We start from the raw sequence: 21,303 nt of genomic DNA on the forward strand, positions 1-21,303 counted from the left end.
CCCCCCAGTCAAACTAAAGTCTTAGCCATGGCAGAGAGATATGCACCTTTGGTCTTACCAGCTCAACTACATGCCATGCCCCAAGACTACCAAAGTAAAATCTTTCTATTTGATGCTACTGGTCAGTATACTTCCCAACAACATGTGAATAAAATGACTGATTACTTTGAGTTACATGAGATTGATGAGTCTGATGTGCAAATGAGGTTATTTTCCCAAACACTAGCAGGGGATGTCAAGAAATGGTTTAAAGGTTTACCTGCTAATCATATTGTTGATTTAGCTGCTTTCCATAGATTGTTTATTGATAGATGGGAAAGAAAGAAAAACCCTTTACAAATATTGTCTGAATATGAAAACATTAGAAGAGCTCCTAATGAATCTGTTCAGGATTATTGTACTAGGTTCAACAGTATATATAATGTAATACCTGCTAATATCAAACCTCCACCAAACTTAGCACTAAACAAATTTCCTGATGGTTTTGACATTTATATGTCTTACCAATTGAGGGAAAGAAACCCTGAAACATTGGAACAAATGCAAAGCAATGTTGTTAGTGTAGAAGCCAATTTATTAGCTATGAAAGCTAGGATGAGAAATGAGAAAAGAGTTACCATTAAAGAGGAACCATCCACTTCAGATGGTAAAATAGACAGTTTAGCTAAAAGTGTAGAAAGGATAATGGATAGATTAGAAAATGTGGAAAGAAAAACTCAGTGGTAAAATCAACAAGAACCCCCAATTAGGAACCCCAACTTTAGGAAAAATCTTAATACTGGAAAAAATGCTATACCCGATCAACAAGTTAGACCACCTTTCCAGGAAAATTATGCTGAAGGTTCACAAAACCATGAAGAAGAGGATGACACCCAGATAAACCTATTGGGGATTAAAAACGAAGATGTTGTTTTTCTTACTTAGGAAGAACAAGAATTGTACATGTTACAACAATTACAATTAGAATCTGGAGAGTCCTTTGACTTCAAACAAGGCTATGAATCTGCTATCTATGAAGTTCACAAACAGTACAGCCTTAGAAGCAAAAAGAATATAGAAGTTCCCACTAAGAAATCAGTCCAAATACAAACTAAAAAAATAACAGAAGCTCCTGTGACTAAAGTTCTACAAATTCTCCCTAGAGGAACTCAGGAGACTTCTAGCCCTAAAATTGTAGATATAACTTCAGCTGAAACTCAAACTGCAACTGTTAGTCAAACTATTCCAAATAAGAGAATTCAAAACAAAACTGCTGGTACACAAACTGAATTGCCAAGTGCTGATAAAGAAGATAGAAGTACACATACCACAATTGCTCAGGAAGATCTCACACAATCAAGCAAAACTCAATTTCCATTCAACATTAAGACTAAGATAGCCAAATTAAAAATACCAGTTCCTTTGACAGAACTAGTGAAAAATGAATCATATAAAGCACAAATCATTCAAACATTAAACATAGGTGAAGGAGAAGATGTTGTAAACCTTAATGATGATCAACCTGAGTTATTATTTGGTCCAGAAGTAAATGGCACACATCAACAGGGGGGTATCCCTCCATTCTACATTAGCTTAAATGTTCATGATAAAATCTTACATAATGCTATGCTAGATTCAGGGGCATCCCATAACCTAATACCTAAAGCAATCATGGAAATATTGAATTTAGATATCACCAGACCCTATAAGGACCTATTTTCCTTTGATTCCAGTTAAGTCAAATGCCTTGGCCTGATTAAAGATTTGTGTGTGACTCTAGTCTAGTGCCCAGCAAAGAGTATTGTTATGGACATAATAGTTGTTGATATCCCACCCAAGTATGGAATGTTGTTATCTCACTCATGGGGAGCAAAATTGCAGGGATCTCTATAGTTAGACATGTCATATGCCACCATCTCTGTATTTGGTTAGAAAATAAAGCTTTACAGAGAGACCTTGATGAAATACATGGTGAGTAGTACAGAAAAACCACAGAATTACCCTATATACTCCATGCATTCTGATATGGACTCTTTTATCTTGTATAATTCAGACAATGGAAAAAATGAAATCACAACTGTAGAAGAAAAATACAAATCACCTGATAGTGAAAACATATTTCATGAGTCTCTATGGCATTTGGATTTTGATGGCTCTGTAAATAGATTAGGAGCAGGTGCAGGAGTTTGGATTCATAACATGGAAAATAATCATTCTGAAGGTCATGCCTTTAGATTAAACTTTAAATGCACAAACAACATGGCAGAGTATGAGGCTTTAATATTAGGACTGCAAATTGTAAGAAAACTTGGAGCCAAGAGAGTTTCTATCATGGGAGATTCAGAATTGATCATAAAACAAATTAAAGGAGAATATTCTGTGAATAATCCTAGACTTAGCCAATATAGAGAAACTATTCTAGATCTGATTAAGGAACTTCTTGAAACTAATTTTGCTGTTATTCCTAGGAAACAAAACATGCAAGCTCACAGTTTGGCTACTTTTGCTAGCACTTGCAGATTACCTTTTCAGCCCAACCACCAGTACACTGCAGAAGTAAGACACAAACCTGTTATACGAGATAATTTGAAATATTGGTACATTTTTTCAAAAGATTCTCAAATCTATGATTTTATGAATGCCAAGGGAGAGTTTCAAAATGTAACATTTATACTGATTGTACAATAGATAACACATAAATAGTGAGTGATAGATATAAATGCTTTAGATGTAGATAAACCCCACTAAATTAGACATAGATAACTTGGAAAAAGTAGAGATAAAAGAAATAATCAATGATGATCCTGAGATTTTAAACCTTAAAAATAACTTTTTGCCTAAGGGATTAGTCCCATTAGAAGATTTGTTTGATTCAAATGATGTAGCCAGGGAACCAAAAATGGAGCCTTTAAGAGCATACATAGAAGAATGTAACATAGGAACAGAAGAAAAACCCAGGTTTATCAAAATATCAAAAGCATTACCTTCAGATGAAAAGCTGAAATGCATAAGTTTGTTCAAAGAGTTTCAAGATGTCTTTGCCTGGAGTTATGAAGACCTTAAGTCTTATGATACCAGCATTATTCAACATAAGATACCCATCTGTTACGGGAATAAGTCCCCTAGGGCTTTGGGTCAGAACCCCAACAGAGCAAGAGTAATCTACAACAAGAAACACACATACAACTTAGGCAACATGCTTAAATAAACAAACTATGCGAGGATGAACATACCCGGATGTCCTTCGTTTGGGTAGTTCCAGCCAGGGTTCAAACCCTCTGCAACTCCTGATGTCTTGCCCGTATCCAACATTCTCCCAACCTGGAGATAAGAAAGCGCCCCCCCTTACTCCGGGCGTCACAGCAGTCTTCGAATCTGCAAATCAACCAATTCGAATACACATAACAACACATAGATAAAACATTTTAATGAAATCAACTTTATATCATATAAGTAAATGGTTAGTTATACATCAAAATAATCATTCATACATGAACCATAACAATAACATCTGATGCATAAACAAAGTCGATCTCAGGAACAAGACAACGTTTCTTTTTATTGTAGAAAACTATAATAAACATGGAAAGAGTTCACCTGAGTCTTCCTCTTCTGGCTCCAAGTGGAACCGTCCTCCAGGTCCGTCCAGTCCCAGTCTTCAACAGCCTCCTTCCATAACCAATACCATGATATCTCAAGCAAGTGGGAGAATATCAACACTCAAGGAAACAAGGGTTTCCTGAACTTGGGGAAGTGCTTGAAGCACAGGGATACTTCAGACTTGATCAAGGGATAATCTCAGTATAGTAATTCTATCTCTTCTCTCCTCCTTAAGGCCTTCCCATAGAAGTCTTTTTATACTTCTCCCAAATTAGTTTTTTAGTTGGGAAACAGTTGGGAACAGTTGGGCCACGGGCACTAGGAGGTAATCAACAGGTAAAACTCATGAACTCCACCCATAGTTAAGGAAATTTATTATTTTTTAAGTGTTTTAACACATATACGCGGGTTGGGTATTGACTAACCCGCGTGTACACACTTTTATCACAGGGAAAAGTAGTGTACAGGGAGTAAAACACTGTTTTTAAAATATTTGGACCAAGTCTGGAAGGAGGGGTTGCCCTAGGCCATAAACCAAGCATCACAAATACCAAGGGTGATATTTGGAGCTATAACAGATGCCCCCTAATATATGAGGTCAGAAGGGGTACATGATGGCCGAAATGTATTAAGTATATGGAAAGGAAACCCATCGAAAACTGAGAAGGACTTCACCAAATTTCAACCTGCCAAGCCATCAAAAAGAAGATCAGAAAGAAACAGCTGTCTGAGGCGGGCATACCCATGCTCAGAGAAAGTAAAGCATGTTCGCATATCAAGTACAAGCGGATCCACTATGTATACAAGCATAAAAGACTAAAAGTACATAATGAATCATTTGATCGTGATCGAACAAGTACATGTATGAACATCACATATATAAGAAGATGATCAATGAAGCTGAAGGATGAAGCTGATCACTGATGTCAAAAACTGATCCCTATAGTACCAAATGAACAAGATGGAATAAGATGATACTACATCGCAACTCAGATGCCAGCATATAAAATGTCGTTGTGAAGGACTGCAACATATAATGTGGATGGTGTCAACTAGCAGCAACAGAGCAACTGACAAGTGAACCAAAGAATGTTGATGCAACCCGAGGTCTTCACCGACCGCTGTGGTACATTTCTACACAATGGGAATAAATGATCTGAAGTCAACCATGTGAGAAATAATTTGATTACCGGTCATTGATGTATACCGTTAACAAATGTGAGACTACTCATCGATAATGATAATGAGAGTCAAGGTACCCAGTACAATCTAACAAGTGCGAATGAATGAGTTGAGGTCGAACACCTGGAAGAATCTATCAATCAGGGGACAATGATGGTTTCCCACTGTCAATAGTGAAGGATCTACCACTGATGAATGCAAACCCCAAGGTACTGCCGAATGGACTCTAAATCTTTGCCCCAGAGCGATGAGTCGTAGTCGATAGGGAAAGATCCGCTAGAAGAAGGCATTAAGGCATCCTTCATCAATCTAGCACGAGTGTAACCCGTAGGCCAATAATGTGGAAGGAATCAGACGAAAGAAGATGTAGTAACCCAACCAAAGCACATTTATGGCATACACAAGATGTAGCTAGCGCACGATAGAAACCCTCTGAACCAACCAATAATGAAAGCTGACACAGAGGCGAGGAATCCACCAATAGGATCCAATGGAAACCAAGGCACTGCATGAATCCCAATGTGTGATAATGTAAGTTGATGTCGAACACAAGGGAAACCACTCAGTCAAAGACCCATGATATTGATCGATGCTGAGCACAAGGTGACCTATCAATAATGAAAATAGGGCCAGGGTGTAGCTCTAGGCCTCCCCTCAGAGCAATATGTCGTCGTCTATAAAGACAAGACCCGCCAGCAACAAGTCAATGGATACCTTCTCAAACTGGCATGAGCAAAGGACCAATATAACTGATGTGATGACAAACAAGACACTGACAACCAGGGATGGCCGACTGAAAAATAGGTCAAGGGACACCGCAGAGAGGCCGACGCAAGCTTACTTCCCTTGAACAAAAGCATGACTCAATGATGACTATGTGGCAGCATATGATAACTCTGTATAAGCTCGTCATGCAGGAGGCACGAACGAACTATCCATATGATTGGAAGAGATAACCAATCGAAGGAGAACTGACTCAATAACAAGGTTAAGGTGTACCTAAGTCAAACTAAATCCCGCCCAAAATGGAGGAGAGACTTTCTTTTGAGTGCTTTGTTCAAGGGCAACATAACTGACTCTAGTTGCCAACAATATATGGAAATGTTGTCCCGTTCCCGCTCTTTTTGGAATATATAATTTTTTTGTCTTTTTCTTTAAGCTGGAAAAATAATAAAAGAATGCTATAGTACAGTGGAAAGAACGAGTGTCAGTGAAACAGATGATCTAGTTCCTGGGATGGGAACAATCCTATGCTTAATGCAGGGAGGCGAAACTGGTCAAGGACACTCAAAGGGATGTTCCTTCCACGGATCAAATGGTGTGTCAAGTTGCAGAAGCTAAGTGATTGCAGGTTTGAGTTTGCAGAAGACATGGTCAAATAAGTGGCTTAAACATGAGTCCAAGTGAAGCCGGCTCAAGGCCAAAAGGTGCAAATAGTCAAAATGCAATGTAGCAGTACAACTCAACACAAAGGAGCCTCTAGGGTATAAGGCCAGAACGAAGCGAAGAAGCAAAGAGAAATGAGTCTTCAACGCACAAGTCATGGCGGGACTAAAGAGGACTCCCAAGCCTACTCAATATATCAGCATGGGTAACAAATGTCAGTGAGGTGCTAACTACAATGCCTATGTAAAGGATGGCTCTACCATTGTGTCATGATTTAAAAATCGGCGAGTGAACATGGTTTACTAACCATAACACGATGGGATCGACCCTATGGCTAGTGTATCGACAAATGGAGGCTAGTATGCAAGATGCAACGGAAAAAATGGTTTCCCTAACCTATATGCCAGTGAGTAAACGATACCTGCCATGACGAGTCAGCGGTCATGGAACCGAAATGAAATCTCGAAGAAGCGTCCAAAATGTCCTGAAAAAACAACCTGTTCCCGACAATCCAAGCTCATAAGTTAAAAGACTCATGAGACAAAAAAAAATCAAGTTTTGAAAAAATTGACATTTTCAAAGCTATAAAATGACCTTTTGACTCACCATTTGTACCATTTGTGTTGAGAGCAAAAGTTGTGGAGAAAAAAGAGCAAAATTGGCCCCCAAAGAATTGGACCATTCAAATTGGATCAAAATCATCAGGTAACCCCTAATTCAAGCTTGCATTACTTTGTGATTGTTTTTAGAAATTTTCATTAAGGTTTCACCGTAAGAATTTATGTTAAAAATTCCAACGCAGCATATACGCGGGTTGGATGTTATATACCCGTGTATACGAAAGCCTTACAAGCGACTGTGTGTGAAAGGGACTCGCGTATACGCGGTTTGAAATTTAAACACAAATATAATGGTTAAAACTCAATTTTTTCTTAGGATGACAGTCACATGGAGAGAGAGGGAGCATACTACCATTGATAATGAAGTTATGAATGATCAGCAGGCCTTAGATGCATTGAGGGGATGTGGCTTGTTGAAATTTTTCAAAATGCCCAACATGAAGGCCAACACCTGTTTGCTTGAAATGCTAATCCACTATTGGAGTATTGAAGATGATGCATTTATGATTGATCAAATGCCTTTGAGAATAGAGGTGGAGGATATTTACTTTATCACTGGTCTCTCCCAGAGAGGAGAAGTTGTACATTTGACTGGCCAGACACGAGGTAGTCTTTCAGTGGAAGACTACGTACACATTTACTGTCCTGGGCATCCGAAAAAAATTGGAAGCCAGATTCCAATAAAACATGTGGAGAGCTTATCCTTGAGGATTCTACTATTCACCATAGCCAGGATAAACGGATCAACCTCATTGCACCAAAATTCACGAGTATCCATGAGCTTGGCCGTGGAGTGCCTCACCATTGTTTTTGATTGGTGTACACCTCTTCTTACCAATATGAAGAGCCAGTTGTCCTCCATTCAGAAAGGGCAGACCAAAAATTTCGATATGGGACCATTTTATGCTCCTTCTTCTTCGAGAAGGTGCCTGGGTTGCGTCCCAGAGTATCAGTCTCTATTAGTAGCCCCGAGATCCTCGGATGGGTAGGTGGGCCGACTTGATGAAACGCCTTGGCGGCGGGGACATGCCGAGGACTGCTTTTGATGATGAGTTCTTCTCCTGGTGGGAACAACAAATCATCATTGTGGATGACTATCCCTATGCTGGCATGGATTTCAGAGGAGATCCAGACTTGGTGCTGCCACCAAACGCAGCATGGGGAGAGATAGGTAACCATTTTTAAAGTTTTTATCAAGTTTTTAAGATTTTTTTTATGTTTTTAAATATGAAAATGAACTTAGAAATATTTTTGATGGGATTAAAATACTGACATAATGATCATGTTCCATATGTGGGTCCAATAAGACCAGACGGATTTCTGTGTCACAGGCATCACGGAAGAGGTGCCGAAGAGGCGACTGCTGAGACAGAGAGGATCTTATATGCAATCCAAAGAAACTTGGTGAGATTCACTCACCAGGTACCGATGGTGGCCATAGAAGACCTACCTGAGGAGATGCAGCGCCGCGTGGTAGGAGTACCACGAGACTGGGTTCGCGTACTTCGGCGTGTGGCCAATGCAGTGGTCACTTTCTTAGCCACTCATCCTAAATCAGTCGATAGATAAACTAGACATGATTATGGGCATTTAGTCCCGATTTTGTATATTATTTTTGAACACTTTATGTACACACGGGGAGCTTTATGACATATATATACAGTTCCAAATTTTTTATGTTTGTTTTTAACTTGATGAATGATTGATATGCCAATCTAATGCTTGATTAGTGATAGAATCCGCTAATGAATTTTCAGATCGTGGAATGTGCAAATAAGTAATACAAACAATGATCTTTGCAACACCCTCACTCTCAAAAATTGGCAATATAAATAAGGATCCTGAACCCGATAAATGTTATTTAATTGTGACACTACCAGTTGTGAGTCAAGATACATTACCAACGAATCAATTCTATAAGAAATAGCTTCAAATAGTAAATTAATAACGGCAGTATATTCGGCAATATTATTTGAAGCAAAACCAATACATACTCCCCTTGACACCATCAACTGACCAGATGGATAATAAATCACCCAAGCTACGGAAGCGAGATTCCGAGTGTGCCGACTAGCACCATCAATGAATCCGAAATAGACCAAGTCATCCATCAACACCTGCCAAAGCAGATCAAAAAAGTGTCGATATCACAAAAACTCCCGATAAAATATGTACAAAAATACAAAATATACAAAGAAGCCATTGCTCGACCGTAACCTAAGCAAAGTACTTCTTGAGGTAGAGCCCATTTCGGGGCTCCGCCAACTTGTTCCCTTCAAAATCGACTAATTCATAAGCCCCTTTTCCTAAAACTCATTTCACTATAAAGGGACCATACCACATAGACTTGAATTTGCCTACCCCCAAGGCGTCTTTATCTTGGTCATAGACCAAGACAAGGTCGCCTTCAGAAAAGACTTGAGGACAGACAGCTTTATCATACTGAGTTTTAACCCTTTTCTTATGGGCCTCGTTTATTATGGCGGCATCTCGACGCTGCTCATCGAGATGTTCCAAATGAACGAGGCGCTCTTCGAGACTAGAGGTCTCTGGAAGAAGCTCAACAACTAGCTTAAGGGATGGAATTTCACATTCAATAGGAAAAATAGATTCCAGCCCATAAACTAACTGAAAAGGTGTAAAACTAGTGGCAGTCTTTACCGAGGTTCGGTAAGCCCAGAGAGCCGAATACAACATGATATGCCAATTGGAGTGATTTTTGTCAATTGTCCTTTAAAGGATTGTCTTGAGGGACTTATTCACGGCTTCAACTTGCCCATTGGCATGAGGATAATACGGAGACGAATGCTCCTGCCGGAAGCCCAATTTAAGAACCAATTCGGTCATTAGTTGGTTCTGGAAATGATTGCCATGATCAGTGACAATCTCTCTCGGGATACCGAAATGTGAAATAATATGATTGAAGGGGAACAATGTTGTTGTTTCACTATCGTTTTTATAAGTAGGCATGGCCTCAGCCCACTTCATAAAGTAGTCTACAACCACTATAATGTACTTGTGGTTCGTCATTGAAGGCGGATTACAAGTGGTAAAGTCAATGCCCCACTTTGTAAAAGGACCGATAGTGACAACAGGAAAAAGAGGAGCTGGATGCGCATGCATCTTCCAAGTATAGACTTGACAAGGGTGGCAACGTTTGACTGCTTCAATACAATCTTTGAAAATCAAAGGCCAAAAGTAGTCGACACGCAAGATTTTCTGGGCTATAGCAAGCCCTGAAAGATGACCACCACAAGCTCCACTGTGGCAATCATTGAGCACAAACTCTGCTTCCTCTAAAGTTAAACAACACCTAAGGATTGAATCAACCCCTCGATGATATAATGTATCACCAATGATGACATAGTTCTTAGCCAAGTGACGTAATTTTCGACGTTCATCCTTAGAGGAAGCAGGGGGGAACTTCGAAGTCTGGAGATAGATGATGATATCTCCATACCAAGGATCTTGTGAAGAGATGAGGAATAGATGTTCGTCTGGGAAACTTTCCTCATAAATAGTATCTTCTTCACAAGGCAGCTCGGAAATTAATTCTGCAAAAACCAATGACTTCTTAGACTTGGCCGACAAGAACTCGAGATCGAATTCTTGTAAAATAACAATCCATCGATTGTATTTTCCCCCATTCACTCGCCTATAGAGGACAAATTGGAAAGGAATGACCGCCGCTAAGATGAACGTTTTGCATAGTAGAATATAATGATGGAGGAGCTGGACAGCATGGACAACTGCCAAGGCAAATTTCTCAACCGAAGAATAGCATAGTCCAGGGCCTACCAAGAGCATCATCTTCCTGAACCAGAACCATACCGATGGTTTATTCTGCGGCTGCAATATATAAAAGGAAATCTCTACCATAATCCAATGGACTCAAAAGTGGGGTAGAGATTAACGCCTGCTTCAAGGCATCAAAAGATCGTTGCGCAAAGTCGTCCCATAAAAATGGAACTCCTTTCTTCAACAAATGCATAAATCCTTTAGTTATCTTAGCATAGTTTGCTATAAACTGTCTCAAGAAATTTGCCTTTCCTTGGAGACTTTGAAGTTGTCGGATAGAAGACAGGGGAGGCAACTGAATTATTGCCTCAACCTTGAAGGGATCAACTTGAATCCCTTCAGTTGATACTATGAACCCTAACAACCGACCAGATGTAACCACAAAAATGCACTTGTTCAGATTCAACCGGATGTAACCGCAAAAACACACTTGTTCGGATTCAACCGGATCTTGTAAAATCGACATCTCTCAAAAACTAACCGAAGATGACTAGGATGATCGATTCTCTTTCAAGAACGAGCAGCTAAATCATCCAAGTATGCCTCGATGACATGCTTGATGTCGTGGAAAGCGTAAGACATGGCCTGCTGAAACGTAGCTCCAGCATTTTTAAGACCAAAAGGCATCTTTTTGTATGCAAAGGTACCCCAGGGACAAATGAAAGTTGTCTTATGTTGGTCTTTGGACGAATAGATATTTGATTATAATCGGAGAATCCGTCTATGAACAAGAAAATCTCATTACCCGCACATTCATCAACTATTTGATCAATAAACGGTGTGGGGTAATTGTCTTTCGGACAAGCTTTGTTCAAATCCCTAAAGTCAATGCACACTCGGATCGTTCCTTGTTTTTTATCAACCGGGACTGGATTAGAAACCCAGTCCGTGAGAGGATGGGGTATATGAACCCGCCTTGAGCAGCTTTTCTACTTCAGCTTTAATAGTTGCTGCTTTCCTAGGATTGACGGCCGAAGCTTCTGACGAATCGGCTTGGCATTTTCATACGTCTTGATCTCATGCTGAACGATGGATGGATCAATACCAGGCATTTCTTCATAAGACCAAGCGAATACATCCCGAAACTCTTTAAAGAGGTTGGTGTAAATTTGAATCTCTTCAGGGGAACACTCGGCTCCGATGAAGACATTTTCTATCACATTAGGGTTCCTAGAGATGTTTATTGGTACAGTTTTTGAAATGACCGACATATTACCTTCGGCACATATGTGTGCTGGAGCCAAAGGGTTTGAAACCATACAAACATCGCTAGTAAGCAGATTGGAGAACCTGGATTCGACTTCCTGCAATGGGGGAAGAAAATATGAACGATGATGTAAATCTTCCCATGGTCGATCTACACCCGTCATTGCTTCTAAGATTGCTTCCTCAGATGGTAAAACCGTATCTAAGCAATCCATAGCAGAAGTAGAGTCAAGGGTCCAAGCTGGAGCCACATCACCATCTAACTCCTCCTCTAAAAAAGGAGTAGGATGGTCATCTATAGAGTTAACGATAGATTGATATCTAAGCTCTGTTGCAGACATAGGGAATGCCATTCCACCGACCTGCCCTTCATCTAATGTGGTTGTAGGCGAAGGTAAGGTCCAAGGGTCTGAAAAATAATGAGTTTGAAAGAACTCTTCCTGTGAAGACTCCTTGGAGGACGAAATGGCATTGATTCTAGCTATAGGAGTGGGAAGATCAAATATACCCATCAATGAAGAGTACATCCCAACTCCTAAATTCTCGATAGGTTGGCGGGGGTTATCGACCAATGGAACCATAGAATCCGAAGTTGCCCGAGGATCACCTGGAGAATAATCCAATTGATCAACTTTAACAATTCTCCCCTCATGAGGGAAACAGAGGATGCGGAATAAAGATGACACTATGGCATCCATTTCATAAATCCAATTCCTCCCTAAGAGGAGATTGTAATCCAGGTTGGCATCAATGATTTCTACTTCGATATTAACGACCTTTCCTCCAACACATATAGGAAAATTCAGGATAATCCCATGTGACCCATGAAAATGTCCGTCAAAAGCTGTTAAGAGAGTGGGTGAAGGAACAGCTGAAGGCGATCCAATGGCCTTCCAACATGACATAGACGTTACACATGTGGAAGCTCCCTCATCTATAATTGTTCGAAAAATATTAGTTTTCCGGTAAGTAGATTTTATTTGAAAAACCATATGATGAGAAAATCGCTTTTTGACATTGAGCATATCAAAAGTGAGCACTAAAGAATTTTTTGGATCCACCACCCCGATCGCTGAAAGCAAAGCACTTCGTTGAGCTGGACACGACTGGAGTACCTCTAAAGCAGACATAGCGCAAGGACTGAGCCAGATCTTCTACAATCGAGTAGTTCTGGGCTGCCCTAGCATTAGGGTTGATAGTAGCGTGCTTGGCAGAACCTTTCGGTATCCGAGGTATAGACTCGACAGAGGGTCGCTCAATATGAAGTGGGTCTATAGTTCCAGGAACAGATTTATCCTTGGATGTTTCTGCTTCACCATAATCACGTGACCTTGTGTCCACATGAGAACTCATCATGAAAACATTTGAGGAATTATCCCCCTCCTGGTTGCCCCCTGCAAAGGTATCAGGGTTTGAGTTCGTGCCAGCAAGCAACTGTTGCCCTTGGGGGAAAGGGTTATTTAAGACAGCTTGGGAGCTAGAAGACCCTTGCTGTACTAACAAGCGCTGAGCATCTTGAATTTTCGGGCAGAGATGAGTCAAATGATCTCCACTGCACAACTTGCATGGAAATTTAACTTTCTTCTTAGACTCTTTTCTACCCTCATTGGCACCATTGTCGGGCTTATTTGCATTACCCTTCCCTTCCTGATTCTTATTTTTACCTCGTCCCTTCTTCTTCCCATCAGATTGTTGATTTCCTTTGGGGTTAGAGGCCTAGATGACATTTATGGAAGAAGGTTGGGAAGGTGAAGGAGTGGACAATGCAGCCTGATTGGAAGAAGCAGTTTGTAGAGACAACTGCTGCAATTGGTTCAAGAGGTTCACCATATTGGCATCAATCGATCCAACTATACCATCCGCATGAGGGCTTGGCTTTGGTTTGGCTACATCAACCATGGATCTAGGAGCATCATGCAAGATTTTCTGAAGAGTCCCAAACTAAGAATATATTAGTTCTAACTGTTGGGCGCGAAAGATAGCCTGCTCTTCCGAATAGACATCGAACATAGAAACATCCTTGGAGATCTCGGGTTATAATGATTTTAAAAACCATTCGAGACAGAATTCAGGTGGAATTTCAACTTTGATGAGCCTCTTTCTTCGTCTCCATTCCTAGATATGATCTGAAATGTGAGTAGCCGTGTCCTGATGAAAATTGGCCAGAAGTTCAGTTCCGGCTTCATAACGAACAAGCAACTGAAAATGATTTAAGAAAATGTTAGCCAAATCGGTGAAAGAAGTAAAAGTGCCCCCTGACAACTCTATATACCACTTAGCCGCATTTCCTGTTAAGGTGAGCTGAAATAACCTCAACCTGATCGAATCATCGATCACGGAGTTTGATGAGCACCATAAATGGAATGTGGTTACATGGTCGCCTGGGTCTTCACCATTCTTCCCTTCAAATTTCGTGATATCCGATGGAAGTTTGGTTGGGACCAGAGGCCAAGCCGGATTATATCTAATTGGATTGTTTGTCAACTTAATCAAGTCTGGCAGATTAAGCGTGGCCAGAAACGGAAGTCGTGGAGGACCTTGGGGATTCCACCCAGATGGGGTGGGGTTCCCAAAAGTCTGAAAAGAATGACCTAGGTTTTGAAAGGCACCAGGTTGCCCAAAGTAACTATTAGAACCTACTGGACCAAAAGGTGACCCTTGTGGTCCAACAAAACTCGGAGTTTGACCAACTCCAGCCGTAAATCCTCCGTAACCGGTAAATTTTCCCCTAACGAAGTATTGTAAGGAGCTGACAGCCCCTGGTAAGGGTTCCAAGCGTTAGCTAAGGGTGGAAAACTTTGAAATGAATTGACCAAGGAGTACAACACATTCCCTTGTTGGCTGAAAAATGGATTCCCAGCTCCTATCCCACTAACCACATGGTTTGTCCAACTCTGAAAGGGATTGCTACCTTGACTTGTAAAAGGAAAAGGCATAGATCCTACTATTGGATTGGAATGTGGTATATGACCACTTCCAAGCGAGAAACCCTGAAAAGAAGCCGATCCACTCATCATGGATGTGGAAGCGGTTGATGGTACATTCAATGGAGCTGAAGGAATACCTTGAGAGGGCATTCCAAAAGGGAAGAATCCAAAACTGGATGCATTAACTTGGGAACTTCCACTCGTCAACGAAATGGAAGTAGACCCAAATAAGGATGCAGAAGGGATTGAAATAGTTCCTCCCCCTTGCACTGATATGGGAGTCTGCATACTCGTAGCACTCGTGGTGGATGCCATGCTTCCAACAGTGGTCATCGAAGGGATATATGTGTGTGGACCTGGGCTTGAAGGCCTATGAGTCAGAGTTCCAACGTATAACAATACGTCTGGATGATCAGGAGGGAGAGGAGAATTCGGAGCCGCAACCGACTCTGAAAGCTCTTCCACTTCAATATTATCTTCCACTGGAAGAGTACTCGAGAAAGAACTGGTGTGTTCCTCTCTAACTCTGTGGTAGTACCAGGTCTATCTTGTACACTAATGCCCCCAAGCAGAGGATCAATCTCCGATGCGCCAGCTGCCACTGGTTGAAAACCACTGGCAGAATCACTCCTACGCCTTCTAGGAGAAGGCTCTGGACTCACAGGTGAAAGCCCACGAAGTCTACGGAACCATCTGGGTGGTCGGTCAGCCACTTTGAATTATTTTTATAATATCTATTTAAAGACTCAAGAAAATTGAAAGCTAGGCCAACTAGGAGCACAGAACATGCACTAAAAATGTCCCCAAAGAAATCAGCGATCAAACAACTTCCAAGTATTTCCACTCCGGGTGATTAGGACTGAACACCAAAATACAAGAAATTGAATAATAAGGGCCTTCAGAAAATAAACTGGGGTAATTATGCCCCAGGTCTACTAGCGAAGGTATCAAAGGTAGTTACGCTAACCTCCAAACAACAAGCCTTTGCCGGTGCAAGCCCCCAAGCTTTGCAAGGGTGCCCTCCAGAAGTACTGTTGAACGTGATGCAACGTCAACCTCAAGTGCCACGAGATTCCCCTCCGCAGCCACCTGTGTAGATCCCTAGGATAGGCAACTAAAGACACCAACTCGTATCAGAAGTCGGGCGGAACAGTCATGAGGTAAGATCCGACAAGTAAGAGAGGGGGTATCTCTCGTCCTTATCTTCACAAACCCTCGTGCTTAACTCCCAGTCACGGAGCTTTCCCGGTCTCCCTAACGCTATTGGATTTCACTCTTTAATCAGACTTCTATGTTTTACAATTTAGAGTGGCCTTAGAGAGTTTACTCTCCTCTCGCCTAATCCAAGGCCCTAAATAAACCTAAAACTTATTGGTGTATTCTGATGACAATACAAAAAGTTCTAGTTTATTTTATTAAGCGCTTAATTTTAAGTGGTTGTTCTTTTAAGTCAAAGGGACAATATGGAAATGAAATCGATGGTGTTTGTATGACGCAAAAGAAATTAATGAAAAACTAACTTATATGAAATGCACTTGTTTGTTCTTCGATGAAAAGCAACTTCTACTTGGGTTCTAAGAAACTTCTATAAAGCAAAAACTTTTTCCTTTTCTTTTCTTATAACAGACATCACACTCACAAAAACTAAAAACACTATTGATGCTTTAATGATGCAAAACTACCCTAATGCAAGGTGTACATGACAATGCAAAATCCTAGATTACTCTAAAAATAAATGAAAGCAATTGTTTATAAGCCAACCTAAGTGTTTGAAAGGAATATGAATTTTGAATGCAAAATCTTTCCCAAACAAGAAGGACTAATCAAAAAGATCACAAATCACTCTCAAAAAACCAAAAGAAACCAAAAGCAAACTTGGCAAAAGAAAGCAAAAACAATGTTTTTTAAGAACTTTTCTTTTTCAAGGAACAAAGAAAACAACTTTTCAAAAGCACTCAAAATGCCACTAAAGACTCAAAGACTGTAAGAAAAGCACAAGGAAACTTTGTAAGTTACCAGTTCAACACAAATGAAAACTTGAACAAAAAGAGTTTCACTTGCACAAAACGATCCACAAATAGCAAAAGAGCTTTGAGAAACTGACCAAAAAGTCAAGAAAGACACACTTTCAAATTCATCAAAAAGAAACTTTCAAAAAGCGAAAAAAGATGCAAGGCCACAAAATGACGGAAAGCAAAGCGAGTAGACCAATAATCAAGTTTGACACAAAGATTGAGAACAATCTATTGTTCCAGAAGACCAGAACAACCAAGAACCTTGACAAGAAGCCTCGTGTGTTCAAACACAAACCATAAAACTCACTCAAAAGCAAACCTAGGCCAACAACTTTTCAAAGCAGGAGAGAATTCAAAACAGTAAGCTCACTGAATAATTAACTTCAAAAGACAGAAACTGACCACTCAGAAACCAAACAGACCAAGAAACAAATCTTTTTGGGCAGAAAGATTTGAAAAAAGCATGCAAAAAATGGTATACGCGACTGTGTCCCTACACAGGTGCGTGTACACGCGCTTCTGACAAAAGAAAATCGCGTATACGCGTTTCAGTTCACAGAAACAAGTGTGTGTACGCTTCTGTAAACAGACAAAGGTGCGTATATTAAGTTTTACAAGAAAAATAAAAAACAAGGCCTGATAAAAAAGATCAGACTTGAGGTCTGAGTTCCTACAGGAGCAGGCAATACTGACACAGCAAGCAAACCAAGAACTGAGCCCTGATTGACACTGAACAACCCAAACTAGGAATAACAAGATTGTTATCCCCAGTATGGTCGCCAATTCTGTTACGGGAATAAGTCCCCTAGGGCTTTGGGTCAGAACCCCAACAGAGCAAGAGTAATCTACAATAAGAAACACACATACAACTCAGGCAACATGCTTAAATAAACAAACTATGTGAGGATGAACATACCCGAATGTCCTTCGTTTGGGTAGTTCCAGCTAGGGTTCAAACCCTCTACAACTCCTAATGATCTTCGAATCTGCAAATCAACCAATTCGAATACACATAGCAGCATATAGATAAAGCATTTTAATGAAATCAACTTTATATCATATAAGTAAATGGTTAGTTATACATCAAAATAATCATTCATACATGAACCATAACAATAACATCTAATGCATAAACAAAGTCGATCTCAGGAACAAGACAATGTTTCTTTTTATTGTAGAAAACTATAATAAACATGGAAAGATTTCACCTGAGTCTTCCTCTTTTGGCTCCAAGTAGAATTGTCCTCCAGGTCCGTCCAGTCCCAGTCTTCAACAGCCTCCTTCCATAACCAATACCATGATATCTCAAGCAAGTGGGAGAATATCAACACTCAAGGAAATAAGGGTTTCCTGAACTTGGGGAAGTGCTTGAAGCACAAGGATACTTCAGACTTGATCAGGGGATAATCTCAGTATAATAATTCTATCTCTTCTCTCCTCCTTAAGGCCTTCCCATAGAAGTCTTTTTATACTTCTCCCAAATTAGTTTTTTAGTTGGGAAACAGTTGGGAACAGTTGGGCCACGGGCACTAGGAGGTAATCAACAGGTAAAACCCGTGAACTTCGCCCATAGTTAAGGAAATTTAATTTTTTTAAGTGTTTTAACACATATACGTGGGTTGGGTATTGACTAACCCGTGTGTACAAGCTTTTATCACAGGGCAAAATAGTGTACAGGGAGTAAAACACTGTTTTTAAAATATTTGGACCAAGTCTGGAGGAGGGGTTGCCCTAGGCCATAAACCAAGCATCACAAATACCAATGGTGATATTTGGAGCTATAACACCATCAAAGAAGATCATAAACCCTTTAAACAAAAGCTTAGGAGAATTAATCCAGTTCTTATGCCATTAATTGAAAAATAAGTAAAAATGATGTATGATGCACAAATCATAGCACCAATTAGATATTCAGACTGGGTCTCTAATTTAGTCACTACTAGAAAGAAAACAGGAGAAATCAGACTCTGTGTTGATTTCATGAACTTGAACAAAGTGTCATTAAAAGATAACTACCCTCTTCCTAAAATGGACCACATTCTCCAGAGGGTAGTAGGGTCATCTAGAATTTCATTGCTTGATGGATTTTCTAGATACAACCAAATCTTAGTTCAACCAGAGGATCAAGCAAAGACTGCATTTACCACTCCCTGGGGTACTTTCATGTATTTAAATATGCCTTTTGGATTAATGAATGTAGGGGCTACCTTCCAAAGAGAAATGGACATAGCTTTTGCAAAATAAATCCATGACTTTCTAGTGGTTTACCAAGATGACATCACAATGTTTTCCAAATCAGATAATGAACATCTAGATCACCTAAGGAGAGTTTTTATTAAATGTAGAAAATTTGGCATTTCCTTGAATCCCAAAAAGGCACTCTTTGGTCTAGAAGAAGGTAAACTCTCGGCACACATAATATCAAAAAGATGAAATTAGAATAGATACAGCTGGAATAGAGGCAATCCTAAACATCACTCATCCTAGAAACATCAAAGAATTACAATCATTTTTAGGCAAAATAAATTTTCTTAGAAGATCTAACTTGGCAGAATTAATCAGAGAATTAAATAACATGTTAAAGAAAGATTCAACACTTAAGTGGACAGTGGAGGCTAAGCAGTCTTTTGAGGCCACTAGTCCTCATAAGTCCTGATTTCAAAAAAGATTTTATAAATTTTTCTTTTGCTTCAAAACATACTATTGCAGCAGTCTTGTTGCAAAAGAATGATGAAGGCTATGAGTAGCCTATTGCATTTTTCAGCAAATCTTTGAGAGATGCTACACTAAAGTACAACATAATGGAAAAACAAGCACTTGCTTTAGTGAAAGCTATTAAAGATTCCAGAGTGTACATTTTGTACCCACACATCATGGCATATGTTCCAAATTCAGTAGTAAAGGACATTTTAACACAAAATGGGCTTGAAGGAAAGAGAGGCAAATGGATTGCCACCATTTTGGAATATGATATAGAAATAAAGCCTACAAAGCTTATCAAAGGCCAAGGTTTAGCTAAACTCACAGCTAAATCGAACTGTCAGGCCTTAGATATAAATTTCATTGGTGCCCTAGATGATCAAGAAGAGATGACAACTACACATATCAGTGAAGCTTTCACAGATTCACCCTAGTATGTAGATATCATATTTGTTTTACTAAACCTACAAGCTCCTCCTAGTTTATCTAGAACTAAAGGTAGATTTTTGAAAATGAAATCAATGAAATATTGTATTATAGACAATTCTTAATTTTGGAAAGATAATGGTGACATTTTATTAAATTGTTTATTAAAAGATGAAGCTGACAAAGTTATGCAAGAGATTGTGGAGGACACCTATACTAGAAAATAACTATTGATAAGATTTTAAGGGTAGGTTTTTACTGGTCCACCCTTTTTGCAGATGTCAAAAAATATGTGAACTCCTGTCACAAGTGCCAAATATTTGAAGGCAAAAAGAAACTCTTACCATTACCTCTCAAACCCATCTCCACAAAAATACCTTGTCAAGAATGGGGTTTGGACTTCATTGGGGAAATTCACCCATCCTCTTCAACCTAGTATAAATGGATTTTAACAACCACTGATTACTTTACTAAATGGATAGAAGCCATCCCTTCTAGACAAGCCACAGACTCTGTCATCATTTCATTCCTTGAGAACAACATCCTTTCTAGATTTGGATGCCCCCAAAAGCTCATTACTGATAATGCAACTGCTTTCAAATCCAAGAAAATGGTAGACTTTTGTAACAGATATCACATTACCCTTGGCCATTCCACTACCTATTACCCTCAAGGTAATGGACTTGTAGAATCCTCAAACAAAAGCCTTGTTAATATCATCAAGAAACTGCTAGAAGACAACAAGAAGACTTGGAACAAAAAGTTGGTTAATGCCTTATGGGCAGACAGACTAACTACTAAAAAGTCCATTGGTACATCTCCCTATCAACTAGTATATGGAATGGATGTTGTTTTTCCATCCTCTTTAGGAGTACCAGTGATGAAAATGATTCAAGAGTTGCAGGTAGAACCAAATGATATCCAAAGGAGGATAAATCAGACAATACATTTGTAGTAAACCAGAGAAGAAGTCTATGTCAAATCACAAGTGATCCAGGATAAAATCAAAAATATTTTTGACAAGAAAACCAAATCTGATGATTTTTACATAGGCGACAAAGTACTCAAATGGGATTCTAGAAGAGAAGAAAAGGGTAAACATGGCAAGTTTGATTTCCTATGGCAAGCCCTTATATCATTTATGGTTATAGAGGTAAAAATGCATTTTTCTTGAGACAGTTAGATGGAACAGGATACCAGGAGGACCAGTCAATGGTAGAATGTTGAAGCATTACTTGTCCACAGATTAACATTAGTTCATTGTTTATTTTGCTCCTTGTATATAACATTGCAAAGTTTAGATTGGATTGAATGGTAATCTTTTGAGGTTGAATCTTGGAGAGAAGGGCCTGAGCTTTGAAATTTGTACCATCACATGTAGGAATAAAGTAGATCATAGAGGAACAGTTACAAGGCAACCACGCCAAAGTTTCAAAGGCTATTGATCTCAAAGTTCTTGACATT

This window comes from Pinus tabuliformis, chromosome X, assembly GCF_031772625.1.
Source record: "Pinus tabuliformis cultivar Carrire ecotype Pingquan chromosome X, CPIR1, whole genome shotgun sequence".
In the NCBI taxonomy this organism is placed as follows: Eukaryota; Viridiplantae; Streptophyta; class Pinopsida; order Pinales; family Pinaceae; genus Pinus; species Pinus tabuliformis.